The 21,232-nt window shown below is 45.6% G+C and overlaps 1 protein-coding gene and 1 long non-coding RNA gene across 2 annotated transcripts in view; one reads left to right on the top strand and one right to left on the bottom strand.

The window, feature by feature from the left end:
- Nucleotides 1–21,232, bottom strand: part of SCD5 (stearoyl-CoA desaturase 5) — a 156,346-nt gene that overhangs the window by 89,104 nt on the left and 46,010 nt on the right. The window lies entirely within an intron of this gene.
- Nucleotides 202–8,882, top strand: LOC120246469. The gene is made up of 3 exons (XR_005532059.1): nt 202–470; nt 2,662–2,951; nt 8,784–8,882. It is a non-coding gene; the product is annotated as an uncharacterized LOC120246469 (long non-coding RNA).

Genomic DNA, 21,232 nt, shown 5'->3' with positions numbered 1-21,232 from the left:
AGACACTTAACCAACCCAACAGCCACCTAGGTGTCCCTGTATTTGTAAAGCTCGGAAGGGCACCCATCATTGCTGCTAGGCTCATCCGACAGAGTGGAGGCTATGCCATCTCTAATGGAGTGGGGTCTGTTTTTCTTTGCAGTCATCACAGGATAACACAGGGATGTGTTACGGTCATGCCATCTCACATCTTAGGTTCTTGTGTTCACATCTAAGGAGGAGAGATTTCCCCATCAGACACACCCACCCGATTCTGAATTCCTGATTCTTGGATTCAAATGAAACCCCAAGCTCTGCTGTGAGACGGGGGGATTTGCGTGCAACATGCAGCGGACAAGACCAAGTGCTGCCCAACTGCTGAAGATACAACCTGCATCACCTCTGGAATATTCTCTGACGGGATGCCATCCACATAGAGCACGGTGAGGATGGCACCCTTGGAGCTGTGTGTCCTGGCCCACTGGCAAGAGGTGAATATATTTCAAATGCTCTGAGGCCCTTGTCCTTACCCTCTTTGAGTGCACAGGCTCCACCCATGGGTTGTCGTCTCCCCTAAATCAAGGGTTACAGCCTCTGTGATCAGTTTTACTTTCATCTCCCAGGAATAGGGGCCACTGCAGGCTTTGGTTCCCTTTTGGTTCTTTTGAGAAGTAATGGTTTTTCCTGTCTGTCCCCTGGATATCCCCATGGACAGCCAATCAAAACGGTTCTGGTTTCACAGGTAAATCCCGTACCAACTGGTGTTTCCCTGTGTCTGGGAAGGTCCAGCTTTCCTTGGACCTCCCCTCTTTGGCCTTGAGCTTTTCAATGAGCAAAGCTACCTATTTCCTTTGTCTCCTCTGCATCTTTTCCCTGGCTTCCACCAGCAGTAGGACAGGCCATTTAAGAATCCTCATCCAAGGGGCACCTGGCTGGCTCAGTCAGTATAGCATGGGACTCTTGATCTCTGGGTCATGAGTTCGAGCCCCACATTGGGCACAGAGATTAAAAGAAAAAAAAAAAAGGAATCCTCATCCTGAATGTACTTGTGCAGGTCTCGTTTTGCCTACCTGTCCTTTTATTCCCTTTAATTAACTTATTTTAGTTCTCAGAATTCTTCCCTGGCATTGCACGTCCCCCAGAGATACTAATTAAAAGTCTCCTCTTACTGCGAATAGTCATCGGGCAGCCTTGCTGAGCAGTTGTTCTCAGCCTGGGTGGCACATCACAATCACCTAGGGAGCTTTCAAAGGCCTCTGGAGCCCAGGCTACCGTCCAGACCAGTTAACTCAGGACCGGGGGTGGGGCCCAGCCGTGATATTTTTAAAGCTCTCCAGGGGATTACAAAGCACAGGCAAGGGTGACAACCACTGTGTATTGTTCCCGTTTACACTGCATGCTTCTATGTTTAAGGCTCTTCTCTACTGAGTAGAACGGAAGCGCCAGCTTCCAGGGTGAAGACAATTTCCACTCCCATTGTCCAAAAAGGTCGCTTGCAAAGGTCCCATCTCAAGCCGAGACACGCATCTCCGAGAAACAGTCTTGCAAATAAAAATAAAGCCAGTTATCATTCCCTCGTGCAACACGAATGTGAGGACGCCAAAGGGGACCTGGCTTGCCCACCAGCGCTAGGAGCTCCGGTCCCAGGAAGACATACTGAGGGGGATTCCATCTCTCAAGCTGAGACCCACAGGGCCCCAGGACGAAGATGGCAAACCAAGAGAAAAGGAAGAGCTACCGGCAGTAGCGACTCCATCAGTCTGTGGAGGAGTTGGGAGGCTGCAGAGAGGATGTGGCTTCTGACCTGGGTTTTTGAGAATGAATGGGACTTTCCCAGGCGGAGGGGGTGGGGGGGTTGAGGGGGAGAGCGGGACAGAAGTACTTGGAGAAGGGCCAAGGGAGCCACAGTCCTTTGGTCCAGACCTCACCAGTCCACCTCATCAGCAGCTCTGAGCTTCCAAAAGCTGACCGTCACACTGAAATTAAAGGTTCCAGTCCACTGAGAGGTACCCGTCCCAAAGAAGTGATAAGTGGCCAAGTCTGTGAAGATGAGGAGCTCGCTGTTCAGAAGGCAGAGGGATTCGTTTGAGGCTGGAAGGGTGGGGTAGGGTCTCCTGGAAGAGAGACGCTGCACCTCAGGGGGTGAAGACAACCAAGAGGGTCGCTTTGGGGAGCACGGAGGCTGGGGCAAGTTAGAGGCTGGGCAGGTGGCTGCTGAACACCAGGTTAGGATTACAGAGAGTCCTAGTCGCGTATCTTTTCTTGTATCTATAACCTCGTCTCATAAGCTCCACCGTAAGTTCCCTGAAAGCAGCGGTCAGCTCTGGGTTTCACCCCACCTTCAAGGGCACCAGCACACAGCTGTACACATCCGGCAGGTCTGAGTAAAGAAAAGTTCGCCAGTGGAATAGTAAACATTCTTGGAATTGGCGGACGTAGAAGGATGGAAGGAGTGTGTTTAAGAGAAAGAATTTTAAATGCACCACTGTCTTATTGTGTGCCAAGAGCTTATTACTCTCTTGAGAAATACTGCTGCTTCTTGGGAAGGTCCTCAAAGCAAGTCTAACCTTCTTGCCTGGGGTGCGAGGAGGCCCCCAGACCCATCGACTACCAGTCTGGGATGCTCCCTCCCCCGGGATGTTTCGGTGCTTTTCAACCCTTTCATTTCATTTTCATTTTCAGCTCTGCGACTGATATGCAGAAGGCCCACCAAGCCTGCCATTCTTGAGAGCAAAATCTAGGGACAGGATGTAGAGGACACAGCAGAGTTCTCCTAGGCGACTTCTGCTAGCCAGCTGGCTGGAGTTGGCAGCAACGATTCCTTTGGCTCCGTCAGGACAAGGTGCAGGACACGGCTCCTGGGCCAAGGCCTGGCACGGGTCCAGCCCATCTAGGACCGCTGTGAGGAACCGTTCAGGGGCCGCGAGCAGGTCACTTGGGGAAAGCGCCAGCTCCCTCCTCCTAATCCAGAGGTAACTTTCGCAAAGCCTCTCAGCCTGCGTGCAGGCCGGGATGGGACATGGGCCTATGAGAGCCCACGGCAGCTGCCGGCAAGGCTGCAGCAACTAAAGCACAGATGCAACTGGGGGCCACGTGGTCCTGGACTTGGAGTCACACCCCAGCTCTGGTCTTGTAGCCTAGAAGCTTAACGTTTATTCTCAAAGCTCATCCACTTCCCACACAGAGCCTCTCCAGGTGCAAGGAGGCAGCGCAGTTCCCCAAAGGTGGATTCCAGGGTTCGGAGCCCTGGACGGAGACCCCTGTCCCACTCTACCTGCTAAGACAGAGTGACTGGGGGCGAATTCAGACCTCACAGCCCCACAAACATGAGACACTCCCCCCCTCGCCCTGAACCTGCCAACTTATTCCGCGATCCCTTTCCTCCCTTGGTAGCAAAATGACTGCAGTTCCCGCCTTCCTCTCTTGTACACCTTTGACTTTGGAAAAGGCGAGCTGTCATCTCTCTGGTTCAGATCAAGGTGCCTCCAGCTTTTTCTTCTTACGAACCCCACATTTCCAACAGTGAGTGCTGTAAATTAGGGCGCCTCCTCTTCCTCTCCTCACTCACCTTTCTCATCTCCATCTTCGCTTGAAGGACATTTTCTGCTCGGGAGGAAGATTCTTTTCTCCCCTCTCCTATTACTTCCAGAGTGACCTGCTGCTGTCAGACATGGAGTCACCCGTCCAGGCATCTCTGTGCTTCCTATGTGTGCCACAGTTACGGCCCAGTCACCCCACTGGCTCGAGTCCCCTTCTGGTTGAGATGTCACAGTCAGATCCTGCTGAAACTGGGTTTCTGAGGTTCTGAGTTGACATCTTTCACTGATTACTGCAGGCCCTGCCAGCCGAGCCACAGTCCCTGGGTCCCCCCACTCTAGGCACAGTCAGGAAGTGCAAATACTTCAGGGACAGAGCTCTGGAAGAGAAACAGAACTCCAGCCACTGGGAAAGAGATCCTCTTCCTCGTTCTGGGTGTGGTTCTCAGATAAGAAGCAGTGACAGCACCTGGGGCTTGTTAGAAATGCCACTTTCATCACCACTAGTCTAGGAGAAGGAGGCGGGGCGGTGGTTCCCAGGCATTGGCATGAAGGATGATGGTCATGATGACAATGGCCAATGTTAAGCGTAGTAACTCTGCATGCACCTGCCCCTGTCCTAAGGATTTTATTAATACTCATCACAACCACCCTCTGAGGAGTTAAGTACTATTCATATTCCTGCAGTTTTACAAATGAGAACTCTGAGAACAGAAGATTAGGCAACTTAGTGTAACCACAGAGTAAATGACAGAATGACGGGTCAGGCTACACACACACACACACACACACACACACACACACACACACACCTTCACTGACTCCTTACTTGGCTTCGGCGATCTCCTCCCAGAGCATGGGCCAGATGGGCCTGGCTCACTCTCCTGATGCAGTACAAGGCTCAGTGCCCAAGAACCTTCACTTCGGGCCAAATGCCTGGGTTTAAAGCTTGGTTCCTCCACTTCGTGAACTCGGACAAGTAACTTGGGCTTTCTGTGCCTGTTTCCTCAACTGTACAATGACGATAATAACTGTGCCCATCTACCCCATAGGGTGGTTGGGTTGTAAAGATTAAATAGGTTAATGTATGGAAGGAATTGTGCCTGATGCATAGCACACGCTCAATAAATGTCACCTTATCTTGAAGGCCTCTAATTTGTAGAGGGGGAAAAAAGGAAGACAAATATAGGAAGGAGCAGAGAGAGGGAAAAAATAATTTGGGAACACCAGCCTGAGAATTCTGTGACAACTCCTCAGGTAAACACTCGTCTAGGTCACTGCCCCTTCTCCCCTCTGCTGGAAAAGCAGACACTAACGAAGGATTTTGTGCACAAGTGAGGGAGGAGATGTGAATCTCTTCATTCTGGGCCTCAGGCACATATTTCATCTTCCTGGTGTTGACCCAGGCCCACCACCTCTAACTCTGAGAACTGCCTGGTGTAAGCAGAATTCCCTGTCAAAGTACAGAGACTCAGGGATGCTCGCTGCTGCAAAGAAGCTAATAAGGTGGGGCCGACAAGATTCAGTGCCCTGCTTACACAGGAACAAGGACAAGAAGAAAAATAGCCACTAGTCAATAAAATGAAGTCTGAGTCTAAACCCTTAAGAACATCTAGCTACTTAGAAGAAATGTGTGACTCTATTTTATGAGGATTATTGTTGCTCTTCAAGGTAGATAAGATAGCAAAAGTAACCATCAGAGGATGCCCAGCTTGTGGGGCAAGAAGGATCAGGTGCAAAGGAAAGGATGCCTTTGATGCTGGAATGTACTGACTTTATTGAGGAGGGAGATTCTTACAAGCGGAAAAAGGAGCCAACACTTTGCCTCTTCCTCTCTCCCAGACTGGCCTCCCTCTCTTCCAGAAATGCTGAAATGATCCAAGCACCAAGACCAAGTAGATAAGTCTCTGGCATCAGATGAGCCAACCAGATAGCTAATTTGACATGATTTTCTCCTACAGTCACTCCAGGCTCTTGGTAATCACATACCCCCTCAGCAGGGGTCTGCACAGCGAGGAGATGCAGTTTCTGTGCTATTCTGGTTCATGTTTAAGATCTGGGCAGCTATCAGAAACCACATGATGGAGGGATAAGAATTTACTGTGCTTCTGTCCTTGCTAAATTATATATTAAATCTTATATTTATATTAAATAGAAATTATATAGAGGGCAGCCTTTAAAATTGTGTTTTTATTTATTTTATTTTATTTTTTTAATGCTTATTTATTCTTGAGAGAGAGAGACAGCGTGAGCAGGGGAGGGGCAGAGAGAGAGGGAGATACAGAATTGGAAGCAGGCTCCAGGCTCTGAGCTAGCTGTCAGCACAGACACCCACGCGGGGCTCAAACTCACAAACCTTGAGATGATGACTTGAGCTGAAGTCGGACACTTAACCAACTGAGCCACCCAGGCAGCTGGGTGTTTTCAGAAAAGATAAATTGTGTTTTTAGGAATTCAGAAAAATTGTGTTTTCAGAAAGATAAACACAAACATCACAGCAACAGAAAATCAAATTCAATTCTCACCCTGCCATGTAACAAAAGCGAATAATCTCCTTCTAGTTTTATGGTAGCTTGGGCTTTTTTTTTTTTTTAACACACCTATAGTCAATATTCACAAAATTAGTATGTTAGCCAATCTGACAATAAGTTATATTAAAAAATAATCACAAAATTGAGACTTAACTATTTTTCATTTAGCATTATTTTACATCAACATTTCTATTCCTTTCATCATACACAAATACGACATTTTTAATAGTAATGCTATATTTCATTTTATACCATAGTATGCTTTTATTTTATCATTTTTAGGTATTTTTTCCATTTTTCTTCTTTTTTCTCTTCGCTGCTCCATGATTTTTCTTCTTCTGAGTTATTTATTCAGAACACGGTCTTAAGCATATGTTTACCAGGCCCAAGGATGTGATATTTCATGGCTCATTACACTTTGCCATGTTGCTTTCCAGAAATATTGTACTAATTTATGTTACTATGAGAATACAGCTTTCCCAAAAGCCTTGCCAGACTTTGATTTTGTAATCATAATTTGCTTTTACCAGTTTAACTGGCATTGAGTGACTTTGTGCTTTAAGTTCTTATAATACTAGGAAGGCCGAATTCCTTTCTGCGGATTTGTTTTCCATTACCTCTTGTGTGAACGACACGCTCAGATGTTTTTGACCATGAATGCAGTAGAAACAGTATTGCCCTTGTGGATTTGGTTTCATTCCCTAGAGATTTGGCATGTTGATTTTTTTTCCATCTATTCTATTCATTACAATTTCCCTCCTAAGTCACTTTGACTCAAGAAAGTTTTTCTCAGTCTATGCAGGTCCCATTCAGGCAGAAGATCGTTAATTCAGCCCGGGGTTCTTGGTGCTTTAATTACCAGTGCCTGCACAGCGTAATCCCCTCATACATTTTCCTGCAGCCAGCCTGATGCTAATTTCCCAGCTCCCTAATGACTTGGTTCCCGATTTGTCAGATATACCCAGCAATTGTTCCATGTAGTATCATGTGCTCCTAGAAAAAAAAAAAAATCAGGGAAACTGTTTTCCTGCTTGCCTTTCTAGGCATCCCTGATTTATACGGTGCCTTTCTGGTAGGGTATCATTTACATATTGTGATCACAAAGCATCCTGCAACTACTGGGTCAGATTCTGAAAAGGGAAGGAAAAACCAAACAAAGGTGATCTCTATGGCACACAGGGGTAGGATGGCAGGGAAAAAAAACAGGTCATAGAGAAGATAAGAGTAAATTAAAACGAAATATAAGTGTTTGAAATATGCTACAGAATGGACAAGCCAGTTTAGTTGGTTCAAAAGATACCCACCATCTAGAAATATATCTGCCTTTTGTGGGCATCCTACAAAATTGTAAAACGGCACCAATAATTAAGAACTGTAGAAGAAATGTTAAACATTGCACAAATTATCTGATTTTTTAAAAATGGCCAAAAGACTGACACATGAAAAAATACTCAACATCACTCGTCATCAGGGAAATACAAATCAAAACCACAATGAGATACCACCTCACACCTGTCAGAACGGCTAACATTAACAACTCGGGCAACAACAGATGTTGGTGAGGATGCGGAGAAAGAGAATCTCTTTTTGCACTGCTGGTGGGAATGCAAACTGGTGCAGCCACTCTGGAAAACAGTATGGAGGGTCCTCAAAAAATTAAAAATAGAACTACCCTACAACTCAGCAATTGCACTAGTAGGTATTTATCCACAGGATACAGGTGTGCTGTTTTGAAGGGGCACATGCACCCCAGTATTTATATCAGCCCTATCAACAATAGCCAAAGTATGGAAAGAGCCCAAATGTCCATCAACGGATGAATGAATCAAGAAGATGTGGTAATATATACAACAGAGGATTACTCAGCAATCAGAAAGAATGAAGTCTTGCCACTTGCAACTATGTGGATGGAACTGGAAGGTATCATGCTAAGCAAAATTAGAGAAAGACAAATATATGACTTCACTCATGTGAGGACTTTAAGATGCAGAACAGATGAACATAAGGGAAGGGAAGGAAAAATAATATGAAAACAGGGAGGGGACAAAACATAAGAGACTATTAAATATAGAGAACATACAGAGGGTTGCTGGAGGCGCTATAGGGGGTGGGGGATGGGCCAAATGGATCAGGGGCATTAAGGCATCGACTCTTGAAATCATTGATGCACTACATGCTAACTAACTTGGATGTAAATCTAAAAATCAATCAATTAATTAATTAATTTTAAAAATGGCCAAAAGATTTCTATTTAAAAAAAATTGTGTTACTGTCATTCCCTTGTCATTTTTTTTTTCCTATAAGAAGGATCGCAAGGGAGGGAAGGAGGCATCTCAGCATGCTTCCTCTCTCACTGAGTTCTTTCTTACCACAAGGTTAGATTATGCAGCCAAGCACTGATGCGGGGTGGGGGGAGGCCTCCCCCGCCTCTCCATCTCCACTCCCCACTCTCCCAACCTGGCTAACTCTGGGCCACAACTTTGGGTCTCTGGAGAGGAGAGACTGGAAGTTGGTAGGGAAGCTACTCTGAAGAGCTACATATCTAACTGGTGAGGGGAAGGGGCATTTCTCCTTTGTGGTAGAGACAACTACATTGTAGTCCCAAAGTTCGGGTGCCGAAGAGTTATCATTACTATTATTACTATTATTATTAACACTTAGTGAACGCTTAGAATGTGCCGTGACCTAATACCTGATCTCTTCTAATTTTCACCAACACTATTATCCCATTTGACAGATGAGGCAAGATGATGCTTAAAAGCCTGGCCAAGACCACACGGCTGGCAATAACAGACAGGACTGACACTCTCTAACATCTCGCCTCTCATAACATAGGTAAATGTCTTGATTGTTTATAATAAATTATAACTTTTGCCACACGTGTGCTTTTTTTTTTAAAAAAACAACAACACAGTTTAATCTCATCCCTACTAGTTAAGAGTTGACTATTCCTATGAGGCCAAATGCAAAAAGCCCCAAACTGTGCTTGCCCAGGCAAACAGCAGCAACACCTTACCATCTCCTGTTCTTTTCTAATAATTCCATGCGCAAGCTGTGTTCCCTTCAACACTGGTAAGATATCTGGGAGGAGGAAAACAGGAGGGTAGGAATCCCAGCGCAGAGGTCAAGAGGCCTGTGTTTTGGCCCAGGTTTTACCACTGACTCATCTCTTTGGACCAGAAGTTCTTCATGGGCAAAGGAATCCCATCGTGGACATGGTTTCTAACATCCCCTCCAGCTTTTAACGTCTAACAACTCAAGGAGCCTGGTGGTGTCGGCATACTCGCGGCTCCAAGTGTAGACACAGCACCCCCTACCGGCAGCCTCTTGGCAGTGAGGCTGTGGTCACTGGCTCCGAGAGCCGGCCCGCTGCTCTTTGCTGGGGTGCCCCGCTGTGGGGACTGTGGGAGAGGGCAGCAAAGGGCAAAGCGCTTCAGGCATGCCCCCAACTCACCCCGCTCTGCTCCAAAGTGTATATCGCCATGTGTTTGCTCAAAGAAATGTGTTTAAGATTCAGATGGGCAAAGGTTTTAAAGAGGAGAGGAGGATTACAGAATAATTTAGGAGAGAGTCAGATGGTGGGGGTCAAGGCTTGCACTTAGCCTTTTTGATCATGAAAAGCCGGAATTTAAAAAATGCTTGTCTTTTAGAGTAAGGAATAGCCCCTTAAAGGCAGGCATATATCCATTCTCTTTAAGTGAAAAATATACTCTATGGATTTTGTGTGTTCATTTAAAATATAAGGCAAGTAAAGGTTCCATGCTTTCCCTCAAGGGTGCTTATGAGCTTCAGCTATGTGCTGTGTGGGCCTGCTCACCTCTGCAGCCAAAAACCAGCCCCGAGCACTTCATTTCTCAGCAAAGTGACCTGGCCTTTCAATGTCATCAGCCTCTGCTCCCTTCCTCCTGGGGCATCTGACAGAAAACACAGGCCCTTTCAATTTAGACTCTAGATAAGCACACATAAGCACACTGACATTTCAAGGCTTTAGAAATGGTTGTAAAAAATGAAAACCCTGAGCACTGAATCTGCAGCCCACAGCACAGCAACGGGACAATCAATCGCCTGGGTCCACCAGCTTCTCCCATTCACCTCTTCCTGAAGCCCCGCACCACCTGAGGACGGGGCTGTTTGCCAGTATCCCACACCTCTCCTGGGACTCACCTTCCCTATGAGTACATCAGAGGAGAGGAAGGATGGGGGTGGGAAATGCGTCTGGGGGCAGGTGGGAGACGAGGAATCCAGTCTATGGTAACGTCTATTTTCCCATGAAGTTCCAGAAGGTCTCAGCCCACCCCCCATTCACACAGAGATATTGACTGCTCCTACCCTCATGAATGGAAAAACCAACCTGGACTGTTCTCTACACCAAGGGCTCCTAGTTCCCAGCCTGTGGTCCATTCCCCTGGAATGCTTCCTCAAAGCCCCCCTTGGTTGGCTCTATCTTCTTCCCCTGGCTCTTACCTTCTGGATCTTTTCCCTTCCTTTCCATCCTTCCAAATATAAGCCCATCAAGCCAACAGAGACTCATTTTAATCCCTTCCCTAACCCTCCACTCCACAACTGCTTTAGCTGGCAGAGACAGAAAGCCCTGTAGTGAACTGGGGAGAGCCAAAGACTGTAAATGCCAATGGCAGAGTCTTTTCTTCCCACCTATGGAGTCTAGGCTGGTTTTGTGGTTTTGCTTTGGCCAACAAAATGTAAGATAGTGATTCTGTGTGATTTCCAGAGCTGAGGCCTCCAGAGGCCTTATAGCTTCTGCTCTGGTCTCTTGAAATGTTGCCCAGATCACCATGAAAGGAAGCTTGTTTAGCCTACCAGATAATGAGAAGCCACGAGAACAAGGCCCGAGGCACCCAGCCACCAGTCAGCACTAAATGCCAGCCATGGGAGTGATGGCTGGCCCTCGGCTCAGTGCAGTTCGAGAAGCAAGCCCTGGTGAAACCAGCAGACGATTGACCCAGCCAACCCAAGAAGCATGAGAAATGACATATCAGTGTTGTTTTAAACCACTCAGCTTCAGGGTGCTACGCAGCACTCAACAACTGAAATGCACACTTTTATCTTTTTTCTCTATTGTTTATGGAATAAGATACTAGAATGGGATTCTTTCTGCTTCTGTTTTGGCCAAGGCACCAATATGATAGATATCAGATACCTGCATGAACGTGGAACAAGCCCCCTTATCCAGAATTCACAAAGCACCATTTCAAGACCTGGCTCCTTCCCTCTTGGATGCTTCACCCAGATCAAGGATATGAAAATGGGTCAGGGGATGGTGTGGTGGGGAGACAGAGGCAAAGAGCTTTTTTTGGAAAGAGCTGTTAATGAGCTGTGAGTGTCCCCTTAACACCCCAAGGAAAGGAGGGCTAGGGCTGCATCTCTATCTCAAGCCCATGAAGCAGGCTTACATGGACCACCTGGAGTATCTTGAAATACAGTCAGGAAACAGCACACATGATGGGTCCCAGCTTTATGCTTTTGACACTGAGCGTGACAGTGGGGTGGTGGGCCACAAGGGACTGGTCAGGTTTTGCAGGGTTTGTTGGGTAAAGTATGTCCTGTGGACCAACTGTGGTCACTCAGAAGAGAGCTGGCATATGGCCAGCTTGGGTGCTGTCTCATAGGGCCACCTCTGGAGGGGCAGAGAGACTCCAGCAGCAAGAAGCTGGAAGTGGGGATCAGACTGCTAGAGTCTTAGAAAGAAATCCAGGGGACCTCCTAGAATAAAGATACATCTTCCCATGCCCCGAGAACTGTAGGAGAGGGATGGCCAATATTGGAGTTTCTGAAGAACCCACCACAACACCCAACTAGGGAAAGGGTCCATATCAAGCATTGGTCAGGCTTGGAGAGTGGGAAACCCACCTTGCTAATTCCCTTGTCCCAAACTCCCTACCTGCCACCCAATCCTGGAGGTTCAGAAACTAGCTAGCGAAGTGAGAACTGCAGGCAGGAGAAAAGCATAAGGCAGAGACCATAGAGAGGCCACCAGCTACCTACCAGCCCTTCCCAAGCCAGCCCCCCCCCTCCCCGGCCTGATGCGGGCTAGAGATGGAGAAGGGGAGGGGAGTTGACATTAAATCAGGTTCAAAGGCTTCATCCTCATCTTGGGCTGGAAGTTCTGATTTCTGGCTTGAGACAGAGTTCAACTTAGAATGACACAAGTCCTGTGTCATTGACACAAGCCCTAGAATGGGATTCTTTCTATTTTAAGAATGAATTGAAAAGTTGGGGCACTTGGGTGGCTCAGTCGGTGAAGCATCTGACTTTGGCTAGGTCATGATCTCAGGGCTCATGGGTTCAAGCCTCTTGTCGGGATCTCTGCTGACAGCTCAGAGGCTGGAGCCTGCTTTGGATTCTGTGTCTCCCTCTCTCTCTGCCCATCCCCTGCTCACGCTCTCTCTTTCTCTGTTTCAAAAATAAATATGAAAAAAATTTTAAAGTATGAGTTGAAAAGTAAGCATAAGCCTGCTGAGCTTTCATATCAAACTTCCCCTATCAATAAAATTTAAAAGGGCAAGGGGAGAGGGGGAAAATAATATTTTGATTACCTTGTTAATCATATTTGTTGAACATGCTAACTACAGTTATTTTGTCCATTCCCCATTTCTCGGGAATACAGTTTCAAAGGGACAGAAAAGTTGCCTTTGTGCAATTCTCTTTTTCCTGGTTACCCGTATTTCTCTTTGATCACATTATTCTCCTACTCATACAAGCTATGTGGGCTTATAACTTTTCTCATCATGTGATTACATTTATCTAGGTCCGGAGATACCCTAGCTGCTCATTGGTTAGGACAGAAAAGTCATTGAGGCTACAAACTTGGAAACAGGTCTCTCCAGGTGCTTACGGCTTTGGCAAGTTTTATCCCCATGACCGTGGGAGGAGGTCAGCACAGGTGTCTGTTGACGTAAGGCCAGTCTCACTTGTCTGGAATGCAGGACTTCATCTGGTTACTTGCCTAAAAGCTTTCAAGACTGAAATCTGTAGGTGAGCTTTTGGACTTCATGCCGGGAAGCTGAAATCCAATAGGGAAGATGGGTTGGCAGAACCTCCGTCTGAACTTCCAGCAAGTAAATTTTTATAAATAAAAGATGCAATCAATTATTTAGCATAACCAAACATGCTTGAAAATTTTAGGTATCACTTGCTAGTTCTCAAGAAATGAATGCATAATCATAGAGATGCATAATGCATGAAGACATGGCCCCACTGGATACCGTCTAGGAGGGAGACCGGCTGGCTGAGAGGGAAAGGGATCACATTTCAATCAATTATTTGCAGGGGATGCACTGCATTTATTCGTGTAGTGTAATAGAGCTCAGGTGGGAAAAGAGCATCAATTTCTTTCCTCACCAACATGAGAGTCAACGAGGACGTGTCCTGATGAGGAAAAGGGTGCTGGGCTCTCTTTCTCACCATGGAACAGATGGTGCTCGGTGCCTTGGAAGTTTAAAACCTTGCTCAGTGCTGGGAATCACCGCCCGTGGGAGAAACCTGCAGGCTGTCCCATAAAAGACCTCACAGCAAAGACCTTAAAGATTTTGTCAAGGTTCGGGGCACAGTCTTCAGCCTCACTTGCACAGACTCTGATCCAGTGACCCCATTCCCAAGACCCATTTCTTGGGGACAGATTTGCATTATCCAGCCTCACAGCCTAAACCAGAAAGACGGTTTACTAATTCATGAGGAAACTCAAGATCCGCATAATCAGTGCATTCTTTCCTGGCAGGCAGACCTCTGTCAGGGTCCAAATCCAAAGCACTGGGTTGCAGGGTGAGCAGTGCACTAGAACCAGGGGAGACGTGAATGGAATGTTTCAGGCATCAGGCCATCTCACAACAGGGGGAGGTCCAGGGCTTTCAAAACTTCGCACCATTAGAATTGGAAAAGCATTTCACAAGCCACTCCCAGACACTATTTAAATAACAAAATAACAGGGGCGTCCGGATGGCTCAGTCGGTTAAGCATCGACTCTTGGTTTGGCTCAGGTCACAATCTCGAAGGTTTAATGGGTTCAAGCTCAGCATGGAGCTCTGCACTGACAGTGCGAAGCTTGCTAGGGATTCTCTCTCTCTCTTCCTCTGTCTGCCCTCCTCCACTTGCACTATCTCAAAATAAATAAATAAACTTTAAAAAATAAAATAATAAAACATAGAGTAGAATAGAAAGTATCAGAGATTACTGCATAAAACAGAGATAAGAGGCAGTACAAAGTGTTGGTTAAGAGGTAGACACTAAATATAGGCTCCCTAGGATCAAACACCAGTCATATAACCCTAGGCGAGTTGCTAAATCTATGCTTCCGTTTGTTTGCAAAGTGGGAATGGTAATACATACCTCCTAAGGGTATTGTGAAAGTTAAATAGCTTAATACCTACAAGAGGCAGAGAACTATGCCCGGCTACAGGAGTTTTCATTACTAGTAAGAATTGCTTTGTGAAACTGTTGCCCACAAGCTGAGAGACCAGAATCGAGTTCCTAAGACAACTGGAGTCAGATGTGCTCAGCAGTACATGAGGGAATGGGGGAAAGGAGTGTTTTCCATTGTATTGGAATCAAAACATCATGGAAGCAATGCCAATGCAAGAAAATGAGAACTGGAGGAAATTATCCAAAAGGATATCTCAGATGACCAGGCTAGAGCTCTCTCCAACCCGAGGAGTACTTTAGAGTGAATTAAGATGAAAGTGCCTTTGTGGCATTGAGATGCCATAAATACCTCTTTCCTGGAGAGAACTCTTTCTCTGCTGTGCACTTTGCCTTTTTTCTGGGCTTTCAGCTTTCATCTGAGACCGTGGTGACATATTTGGTCCACTAGAATGGATCATCACGTTTAAATTTAAACTTGAACTTGAATTTCCTCTCTTCATATCAATCAGAATTGGCCTCTTCGCTTTTAAGAGTAACAGCTCTAGCAACCGATGAGTCCACTCTATACCACAAGTCCTCCTTTCATATATTTTTTCATGTTCCACAGAAATCTGGATAAACAGAAGGTGACTGGTAAGGTAGAGGCAAGAGACTAAAATATATTTCAAGAAGAAAAGATATCGTTGAGGAAGATAAGACATAGTAAATGGGAAAGAGTTGATAACACCCAAACAGAAGTAAGAATAGTTACAATATTCACCATAGACTGGGCGCCTTCCATGTGCCAAGCACAGCGCCAAGCACTTCATGACCATGAATCATACTTTTCACAACGGCTCAGAAAGGCGGTGATACTGTTTACAGCTACAGGCGAGGAGAAGGGCAAGGACCACCTGAGACTCACGGCTGGTACACGGTAGAGCAGCACTCAAACTTGGACTCCCGGACTCAGGCTCTTCACCTACCCCCCGCTGCAAGGGTTTCAGAACCAGACCCATTGGGTCTGCATTTCAGCTGTACCACCCACAAGCTATTTAACTTCTCCCAACCTCGCTTAATTTCCTCTCTCTTAAAATGGGGGTGATAACACTAGCTCCCTCACAGGATTTTGTGAAAATTAACTGTGATGTTTATTCAAGTATTTAACATCATGGCTGGCACACAGTAAATGTTCAAATAGATGCCAATGATCATTACTGCCATGCCAGTCTTTGCAAGGCTGCCTGTGATTGCAAACGTTAAATATGGATGATCAGTGGACCGGGCTGGCCAACAACGTGTCATTTGGCCAACTGCCTTTGGACACCTCTCTCCCTATTAAGGTATTTCCCATGGTACCTCATTCCTGCCACTGGCTCAAGAAGGAAACAGCACTGAGGGCAAAAGAGTGGAGTAGCACAGTAAAATAAGGACACCAGAGGTGCGCCTGGGTGGCTCAGTCGGATAAGTGTCCAACTTCAGCTCAGGTCATGATCTCACGGTTCCTGAGTTCAAGCCCATGTCGGGCTCTGTGCTGACAGCTCAGAGCCTAAAGCCTGCTTCAGATTGTGTGTCTCCCTCTCTCTCTCTGCTCCTCCCTCACTCATGTTCTGTCTCTGTCTCTCAAAAATAAACATTAAAAAAAAAAAAAAAAAAAGGAAACCAGCACCCATCTGGAAGGTTCTGTTTCAGGCCTATGGAATCAGGAAGAGAGAAAGGAAGAGCTGCTGTTGAAGACCACTGTGGAGCTAGTCTCATAAAAGACAAATTCAATAAATTGTGGAAGGCAGGAAGATTAGCGCTGGGGAAAAAACTTCCTTGGGGATTTGAGGGGAAGCTCTTGCTCCTGTTACCGTGTGAAGGAGTAGTCCCACAAAAGAAGTAAACAATTAGGGTGGGGAAGAATTTAATCAGTTTCTCAAGCCCATTTAAACCTGAAAGCAAAGGGTTTGATTTCCGAAGTCTTAAATGGGAAACAGAATTCTGACAGAATCAAACTAGGGGAAGAGAAAAGATGAGAAGGATGTGTTTATTTTCCAGAAATCGAAAGGAAAACACTTGCCTGTGGGAGAAGTGCCCAAGTTCAGGTTTAAGGGCTAATTTGACTCTGCAAGCACAGGGCATGGGGAGGGAGTGGGGGGAAGAGGGCACAAAGATGAACCTTCATTATCTCCACTCTTTGCAGGGAGGGGATCAGCTAGATGGAGACATCAGATTCAGCTGTGTTTGTTTCTGCTTTGCCGGGCCAAGGATGCCAGATTTTCAATGTAAGTTTAAATAACCAATAGGCAATGACATTTATTTTTAATACTTGCCTGTCTGAGAATGAGCGCATCTGCTGAGAGCCCTGGGGTACATGGGCACAAAGAGTTGCAAGGCATCTTTATTATCCCAGCAATGTGGAATTTAGACATATGTTCTTGAATCTGCAGATGGTTGGAGATAATACATAACATGAACCCTGCTATAGAGGGTCCCAAACAACTCTGAGTCCCAAGAAACACTGCAAGTGAGTTTACAGAGGTTAGTGGGAGAAGAAAACAAAACAGGAAGAAACAAAAAGAATTCAGTGTGCTAACTTTATCATTAGACGGCAGAAGGGGGCCGAGTAGTGGGCAGCCAATCATTGTTCAGTGAATAACACTCTTTGGTGGCAAAGGGCAGAAGGAAAAGGCAGCAGTAGCTGTCTTTCATTATCAGCAAGGTCGTCAATAAGTATTATTCGCTACAGTATGAGAAGGACACTGTTCTCAAGAAGCTTACAGTCCATCTAAAGAAACAAAACATGTACATAAACAGAAGAGTAAGTAACAATTCTTAGAAGCTGCTGAGTATCTTCATATTACAAAAACAGATACCCACCTTGCTGAGCACAAGCCAGCAGGTGATGCTAGACTCAGAGGAAAAACCCCAAATGCTAACGGGATACACTGATTGTCCTTCTAAGCCGTCCAACCATGCCTCAGACCCATGCTTAACAGGAGAGCTGTGATGTTAAGATATTAGAACTCACTGCCCAAAAACACATGAAACAATCGCCTTATGTGCTGTTTAAAATTGTCCATTTTAGGGGCGCCTGGATGGCTCAGTCGGTTGAATGTTCGACTTCAGCTCAGGTCATGATCTCACGGTCTGTGAGTTCGAGCCCCATGTTGGGCTCTGTGCTGACATCTCGGAGCCTGGAGCCTGTTTCAGATTCTGTGTCTCCCTCTCTGTGTCTCTGCCCCTCCACCACTCATGCTCTGTCTCTCTCTGTCTCTGAAAAATGAATAAAACTTAAAATTTCTTTTTTATAAAAGTTGTCCATGTTAGGGATGCCTGGATGGTTCAGTCAGCTACGTGTCCGACTGCGGCTCAGTTCACAATCTTGGCTTTGTGAGTTCAAGCCCCGCATTAGGCTCTCTGCTGATGGCTCAGAGACTAGAGCCTGCTTCAGATTCTGTGTCTCCCTCTCTCTCTGCCCCTTCCCCACTTGCAATCTCTCTCTCTCTCTCTCTAAAAAATAAATAAACATTTAAAAACATGTAAACTGTTCATTTTAACCTCATGTTGATTTGGGAGTTACTCATCTAAAATGACTTTAGGCTTTAGACCCTAAGCATATTTTATGTTTACTTAGGGAGGCAACAAGTAGGATGGCTTAAGAGTAAGGACTCTGGAATCAGATTTCCTGGGTTCAAATCCCAGTTCTACCCTTACTAAGCTGTGTCGGTGTGGCACTTTACTTCTCTCAGCCTTGGCTGCTTCATCTGTCAGTGCAATAACAATAGGATTTGCCTCATATGGTCATAGTGAGGATCACATAAGATAGTCCATAAAGTATGCAGCTCAGTGGATGGCACATGGCCCACAAAAATGTGTGCTTTCATTGTTATTATCAATTGAGGTGGCTGAGAGCCAGAGTTGGTGTGTGATGGCACCAGAAGGGGCCACAGCCCTGCACAATCGTGGGCTCCCACACTGATATGTCTGAGCCCCACTTCCCCATTCTCTGTGTTCAAGGGCAGGTGCATGCACAGAGATAAGGAAGAGGCATGTAACAGTCTGAGGGAGTAACACATGAGGAAATATTATATCCAATATACCAGTTACTAATAATTAAAATTATTAGTTAAATTTTATAGTTAATTTAAAATTTAAAATTTTTTTTAACTAAAAAAAATTAGTTAAGTATTATATCCAATATACCAGTTACTAATAATTACTAACAATTAAAAGTTACTGGTTCTGGGGAGCCTGGGTGACTCAGTCAGTAAAGCGTCCAACTCTTGATTTTGGCTCGGGTCAATGAGATCAAGCCCCACACTAGGCGCCATGCTAGGCACAGAGCCTGCTTAAGATTCTCTCTCTCCCTCTCCCTCTGCCCCTCCCCTCCCTCAAAAACATTACTGGTTCACATATACGAAAGGTGATAAAAAGAAATTGGAAATTGGAAGCAAGTAAGCACATGTTATGAGGATTGAGAATGTGATGGGCACAATGGGTGGGAGTATTCACTGAAGTCAATAAAATTACTTCTAGAAAAATGTTGTTAAAGATCCAGGGAAGTCATGAAGGGCCCCCTGAGTCTCACAGAATAGCTTTATTTCCACCCGCTGCCAGAGAACTGCTTGTAGCAAAGAAGTTGTGAAATCAAAAGCCTGTTAATTAAGTCTGTTTTAAGAAAAAGTATTGCAGGCGAAGAAGCGGAAGCTCTGATGAGAAGGTCTGGGGGGTGGACAAGCAATGAGGTTCAGAAGCCCATGTTACATGCAGTGCTGATCTCATGTGTCAGGCTCAAGTGCTATTATTGGCCAAGGGCTCTGTGGGCTGAGTTCTTCTAGAGCTCTGCAGCAAATACTAAAGAATATGCCTTTCCCAGAGTTGCCCAGGTGTGGTAAAACGTGCGCAGACAGCAGGCCCCGGCCCAGGTCCATGTCTCTGTTATGTGCTCTCAGCTCTGTACCCTCCTCCTTCACTGTATGCACTTAGTCCTCGCTGCCACTACCGATCTCCCGTGCCAGTCTTCACACCTCAGGAGAACAGGGAATAGGTTTGTGTTTGTTTTCCACAGAAAGAGCTGTTTCAGCATACCATAAAGCATACAATACACCTACAATAAATACCTGTGGAATTAACGCCTAAGCAGATGAACAAATGTGTGAGGGAGAACAGAAGCTTCAGGATTGAACACCTGCATTCTACTCTCTATGAGCGTGTTTCCAGGGCTCCTGGGTGGCTCACTCCAATCAAGTGTGAGACTCTTGATTTCGACTCAGGTCATGATCTCAGTTTGAGAGATCAAGCCCCACATGGGGCTCCACACTGACGGCATGGAGCCTGCTTGGGATTCTCTCTCTCCCTCTCTCTCTCTGTCCCTCTCCTGTTCTCTCTCTCTCTCAAATAAATAAACTTAAAAATAATTTGTGGGGATGTTTACACTGGGCCTGATTATTGGTATTGCTTTAAGTATTTCTGTTATATCTCAACTAAATCTTTGGGTCTCAGAGGACTGAAGAAAACCAGATCCTATGTGCATCAGTCAGGGAGGTAACTTCTCTATATGTGCAAATTTAAAGTTACAAATGTCTGCCTCAGAGCACAAGGGCTAGCCAGGTAAGCCTTTTGAATTTCTACTTTCTAAAAGGAAACCAATTAGATTAGCCAAAAAGTATTTTTCAAAACCATTCAATAGGTCAAGATGTTTTAAACAATCTCATTAGCAAATGATAATTATTTATGCTTTTTATTATAATGAGGTTCCTTGTTAATGGAAAAACCATAAAAAAAGTATGTGTGTCTAGGGGTGCCTGGGTGACTCAGTTAGTTAAGCATCTGACTTCAGCTCAGGTCATGATCTCACTACTCTTGGGTTTGAGTCCCACATCGGGGTCTGTGCTGACAGTTCCGATCCTGGAGCCTGCTTCAGATTCTATGTCTCCCTCTCTCTCTGCCCCTCCCCTGCTCACACTCGGTCTCTCTCTTCCTCTCAAAAATGAATAAACATTAAAAAAAAACATTAAAAAAATAAAGTATGCTTGTCTGTGTGTGTATGCATACATGTACATACACATACATATACACATACACACATACAGACACACATATGCATATTTCCCACTTCCTGGGGTTAGTTCCACCAGGAAAACCTGGCCTATTGGCACATTCGGTTATAACTAGGCACCATAATTCACCTGCTGTCAGCTACTTTTATTGCTTACATAGTGTTTTCCACAGGGATGCAAACACACAGGCCGCGTGACCCCGCGCTCCTGCTGTAAGTCCATGTTAAGCACCACTAATCCACGATGCCACTTTCCCTCTGAGTCTAGACACTGCCTCTGAATTGTTTTCAATACAGTATCCTAGCCAGCCCCTACAAATCAATTAGTGTTGGAATACAAGATGCAATATCTTTGCCTCCTCGACCGGCAAGCACACATTCTAAAGCATCTAATAAGGCATTCACATCAAGCACACACACAAAGTTTCACTACATAATACTAGCCTTTATTTGCATGACGTATTCTGATTTTCTCTTCTATTTCATTTGCAAAATGCCATTTGCAACCTACTGATTTTGTAATCTATACAAAAACTTTGCTATAAAGGACTACCTTTGCGACTTCCAAATTCTGAGGCCATGGCAAACAACACGAGGAACCTGTGTTAGCTTTCTCAGTTGGACAGAGCACTGGGCTACTGTAAACGTGACCTCACGCCCCACCGAGCCCGACCAGCTCTGAGGTTCTGAGCCATCAGTGAATGCCTGACTCTAGACAGTCACCTCAACAGGGCCCATCCTTGGCATGGGCAGGATGGGACAGGAGGCAAATCCCTTATTCTTTTGGG

This window comes from Hyaena hyaena, unplaced genomic scaffold, assembly GCF_003009895.1.
Source record: "Hyaena hyaena isolate Hyena2069 unplaced genomic scaffold, ASM300989v1 scaffold_469, whole genome shotgun sequence".
NCBI lineage: Eukaryota > Metazoa > Chordata > Mammalia > Carnivora > Hyaenidae > Hyaena > Hyaena hyaena.
The sequence above is the reverse complement of the archived record's forward strand: the minus strand, read 5'-3'. Positions and strand labels throughout refer to the sequence as shown.